This window comes from Grus americana, chromosome 6 (assembly GCF_028858705.1).
Source record: "Grus americana isolate bGruAme1 chromosome 6, bGruAme1.mat, whole genome shotgun sequence".
Lineage (NCBI taxonomy): Eukaryota > Metazoa > Chordata > Aves > Gruiformes > Gruidae > Grus > Grus americana.
The window spans coordinates 29,762,709-29,768,336 of NC_072857.1; positions in this window are offsets into that span (position 1 = coordinate 29,762,709).

Genomic DNA, 5,628 nt, shown 5'->3' on the forward strand with positions numbered 1-5,628 from the left:
ACAGCATGCTCTTGTTTAAACAGGCAGACTGTCATTAGCAGAAGCCCAGTACATGCCAAATGACCAAGTGAGCTGCACTGCAGAGTTAAGGATGGTAGTAAAAATATGAATTCCAATTATCCACATTAAAAGATCTGATTATATGTGCCCTAAAATATCTGCATGATTTAACCACAGTTAAGTGTAATTAAAACTGTATTAAAGAACTACATGCAAACAACTATATTAATGTCTCCATTTTCTTTTTTCCTTTTTTTTTTTCTTTCCCCAAGATACATACAATCCCTTATGCGTTATTAAGCATCCAAAGGTAACTTTTTCCATAAAGAGGTTATCATATGCATGCTTTTCACAAGTTTTATTCTATCTAGTGCAGGCTAACGGATTACTGATGAGACTCTCACAGCATGCAATGCTCCCAATTTTCTGTCCAGGGAAGACACCTTAGGACAAGGACACTCAGTGTTTGACCTGAGAAAGCATTCCATGCTTTTTAAATCCTTTCTGTACTAGAACAGGATGGGGCCCTATATGACAAACACCCACTAATACTTTCTATGATACAGCAGTACTGTTTATGATCACTCCTTTGAAGACTCTCCAGAAAGCACATCAAATCACTTCAGAAAATAAACATGTCATTTGCCATGTACATTAGAAATGGAATGAGATACAAAGGTGTAACAGCTTACATTGGAAAAAAACCCAAACACACATACACTCCTGTCATGTGATGCGATTTTTGCTTTCCCTTCCTTCTCCCCCCAAATCATACCTTAATTGATGCTTGTTGGATAGACCTGCTCAATAGCTTCTGACCTAAAAAAAAAAAATCAACACAGCCTGTTTTATACAATTTTTTTTTCATTCATTAATGAGGTGCGTTGTTGCTGGGAGAAGATAATCATTACTGATGGGATAGGCTCTGAAGTTTATTTCTACAAAAGCTTTGTTCAGAAGGGAAAGGAGATCAAGTAGAATTTTCTCATAAGACATCCGTGAAGAGCATTAACTTTTCACAGTACCATCCTCAGTCATATCACACTTCCTATCCCCAATGGAACAGATTCTTCCTGCCTAACTTTCTGAGAACATATCTGTTTGAATAGGCTTAAGGGAGCAAATTGTAAGTTTGTCAATGGCCAGGTACTATCCACAGCCAGAATCAGGAACTCAAGTGATATGAAAAGAAAGAGGCCAGTTTCTCAATATGAAGCCCTAACAGCTGGCAGAAATTATCCTTTTCTCCTTGTTTTCTCAAATCTTTTCAGTTGCTGTGAATGTAACAAATGGCCTGTGAAATGTGGCTGCCTGATATTCATCCAGGTACGGGTAAGTCCCAAAGCAAGCAAGGAAAAACTTAATGAAATTAAAAGGAACATATGGACTTAGGATCCTAGGGAGACAGGAAGAAAAACTGACAGGAGCAAATCTCACCAGTGTTCACTTGTGCAGTGAACTCACCAGCTGCTTCAACAGTATGATCGGAGGGCCTGACACTTGCGTGGAGGACCTAATAAGTGTGAAGGAAGAGACACTTGGGTGGATACTGAACATGCTTGAGGTAGACAGCGCTGCAGTCAGAGGGATGAGGAAAGCGGCAAGTTAATTCAGTTGGAAGAAAAGGTATATTTTCCTTGGTAACGTGTAACAGAAAAGAGTCTACACTCCTGGGCTGAAGGTACAAGAGGAGTTTCTTCTTCATATTAGAAGATAAGAACGGGTGACTCAGACTATGGGAAGTCATTTAGCTGCCTCAGGTACTCACCAAAACTCAAGCAGTTCTGTTGGTTTTGAGGGCAGGACAGGCTTTCTTTTTCTTCCGTATCTTTAAATTCCTACCATGAACTCACCCTATCCACTACTGGCATGGATTCAGGAGCTGCGCTGAGCCTTTGCAATAGGCTCACAATCCCCTTCCAGGGCCCTGGAGCCCCCCCAGCAGGACCCTTGCTTTTCACACACCTTCAGGACCTTCTTCCACCTGGTCTCCCTGGAGCTGTCCTACTTGTTCTCCTTCATCCCCAGAAGCCACCGCTCTCAAGCAGCTCTTGTATTTCTCCCCATAAACTACTATAACCCCACAGACCATTGCTTTAAAAGAAAAAGTAGTTTACATTTGAATAGGAATATTATACATTAAGTTACTATATAAATATATACACACACATACATGTACAGATATTTATCTCTAAATTTTGTACAAACTGCAACAATCTTCATACCACATGACCAAGTCTGAATTTTTGAACAGTGCGAAAAGGACTCATTAGCACTACTGGTTTCCATCCAAGAGGCTGCCAGCCTTGAACGAGAGTGAAGGATGTGTGCCCTTTTATGTCTTCTCTACATTTTAGCCAAAAATTATTTTTGCATGCACATACATAAGCACAGCCCTTCTTGTCAAGCCAACTAATCACTGTTACAGGTAACCAAAAATGAGGATAAATTGGAGAGTAATTTCTTTGTTTACAGTACTATGGAAGCTCAGGATTTCTAGGTTAGCAAAATAAATGTTTGAACATAACAACCAAAAGCAAACAAAGTAAACATCAGAAAAGTATCTACAATTCCAACACAAAGTAATAACCAACTACTGTACACCAAGCTACATAGCTTTCTCTGAACAGCCTTGACTATTCTATGCAAACAAGTGGTATTGTTTACTTGTGATTTTTTTCATATAAATGATAGTGTCTTTTCTGTAAAATTTAGGTGGACATTCGTGAACTAAAGTGTTAAGCTGGATATAGACTGGATAAGGGTGATAAGTTTGCGTTCCTCCATTAGCAACATGCACAAGACAAATGTAAACATACTCTTTAAAGAGGAAGTGTTAGCTAAATTAAAAAATAACACAGCAATAAACTGGAATATGCATTTGGAAGACAAAAACTGTAATTGTGTGAAAATGAAGGAAAGTGAAAACAAAAGAAGTGAGTATTAGCTGAAGAAGCATTTAAAATAAATTTTTTCGATGAACAGAATTGCAACTCTCATCCCCAGCTTCTAAAAACAAGTAATTCTTTACTGTTTCTTTAAATTTCTCCCAACTTTTTGTTCTATTGTTTTCAGGGTAGATTATAAAATTCATTTCACAGCCTGCAATTCAAAATGGACTAAAAGAGCATTTCCTCCAGCTGTGAGCACTAAACCAAAAATAGAAGTATAATCAAAAATATTGTTCAGCACAGGATGAGACTGTAGCTCATGGTGGGAAGGACAGTGACTGTTAAAGAACAAATCTGTTAATAAGGGAACTAAGCAAGAACTGATAGAAACGTAACTTCTCTTTCCTTAAGTTTTTACACCAACCACAAATGTATTGTCTGCTTCGAGGAGAACCAAAACTGAAATAACCTCTTGCTGATAATCTTTAGCTGTAATTTCTTCTTTTGAGAATAAGCATTCATGAAAATGAGGAACAATTCTCAAAAAATGTGTAATATTGGGAAAGGTGATACACTTTGGAATGCATTAGTTTAAAAAAAACTGGAGGCAATGGAATCACTGAACACAGCAGCGTGGAAGGAGGTACCCATTCTGGTATACAGTTACTGACTTGGAAAAGTGACTACTGCCTGCGTGCTCCAGAGCTATGACTGCAGCAGAGAACGTCCATTTTGACATTTTCACAATTAACAACAACAAAAACAACCACAAAAGGGTGAACCTTGTGGGATTTTACCTACCCAGAAACAAGTAAGGCATACCACAAAACAAGTCAGTGTAGAAATTAAATATGAGAGACTCCAAAGAACTGGAGATTCTCTGTGCACTTGCATCATAAAATATTGACTCTTATTTAGTAAGAGCATGGTCCTGTCAGAAAATTCTAGTTTAGCTAACCCATAAACGTTAGCTTTAAATAGACAGCATTAACAGTGTTAGTTAACCTCACAGAAGTTAATATACTTTAAGGTAAGACTAAGATATAGCACCTACCTAAACAGATGCTGCATATAAGGGTATTAGGAACCCAAGTTCAATGTGAGACTTTTTAAAGTTTTAGCTTTAAATACTCAAAAGAAAATTAAAAATTAATTTTAAATGTCCACTGTTTAGATGATGTTTGTGAATGCCCTGAATGTATATTAACAAATTTAACAATTTAAAGATGTTAATCTACATGTTCATATAATATTCCTAAGACTTTCTCTACATACACAAACCAATCTTTTTTCTGGTTTGGTTTTTGGGGGTTTTTTGCTTGTTTGTTTAAGTCTGAACAACAGAAAGTCCTCAGATTTCACTCCTGTGCAGCATGCAGGAAAAAAATATCTAATTTTAAGATCAAGTTCTCAACCACTTAGTAGCAACTAAAACCAGAACTGCTGATATCACTGTATACAAAATAATCTGAATGTTGCTCTAAGAATTCAACATCTGAAGCAAACAATGTCACTGTTTAACTTGATATCTATATTGACATCAGTTTCATTTAATTTACTGCTTTAAATGGATTCCAAGTTATTTGTAGGTGTATTTTTTTTTCTTAAAGAACATGTCTGTGACAGATTACACAACTTGGTGCTTGTCACTTATTATGGCTTTGGATTAAATATTGCTAAAAGATACTTCTTTGCCATATTCAGGTTTTTTTTAAAATCCCTGGTAATTATTTTAAGTAATATGGACCACTTTAGTCTTAGAAGCTGCCACTGTTGAAGAATAGTTTGTTTTCTGAATGTTATAGTGACAGCACACTTACACATATCGCTTGGATTTATATTACTTGCTTTGTTTTCTTGGGTCTCTTTTCATTAGTAATGTATCCATGAGACCTACATCACAAATAGCAGCAGGTTAAACAATATTTATCTGAGCTGATAGCACAAGTGCATAAAGCCAAAGGTAGATAAGCCGAAGTGGCAGCATCATTTCAGATGAGACAAGACTCCTGCTTTTAGTTGTTATGACCAACGACTAATACAGTACCGCTGCAAGCAGCCATGAACCTCATTCTAAAGACAGAACATAAGTTTAAAGATGTCAAAGTTGAAAACATTCACCATTACAATTCACACACTTTTCTTCATCATACAACCTTATGTTCACCTGGCAACCTCACCTTTCTCCTCTCCTTGATCTTCACACCATTAACATTATGATCAGGTCAAAGTTGCATTTTCTTAAGCATCCATGTCCTTCATGTCACTTTGAAATTTAGCACCTTGGACCTTCATTTTTTCAAAAAAACCCCATTGCTGTATTGATACACTTTGCTGTTGGATTCTGTGGTCTTGGAGCTGGCATATTCTATGGTCTCCGTAGTGCCGTAACAGTCGAGGGTCTCAAGGAGAAAAGCAAACCCAGCATTGTGATCCACATTCTAAAGCTAAGGAATTAAATTGTGGAAGACTTTCAGAAATGTTGACCAAAATGTGCCATTTGGATAGTATCCAAATTACTCAACACTTGAAATAGAAGAAAGATGTGGTGTTCCACAGGGCAACTGAATGACCTGGAATTGGCAGTGAGCCACATCAGTCATAAATCAAAACAGCTGTCAGAACTAGCGTAAAATATGGCTAGTCTGAATGTCACAATACAACTTAATAAGAATGGCATTACTTTGAGAGCACCTGCCTTTCCAAGACATTTGGAGTTCTCCAATTTGAAAAATCC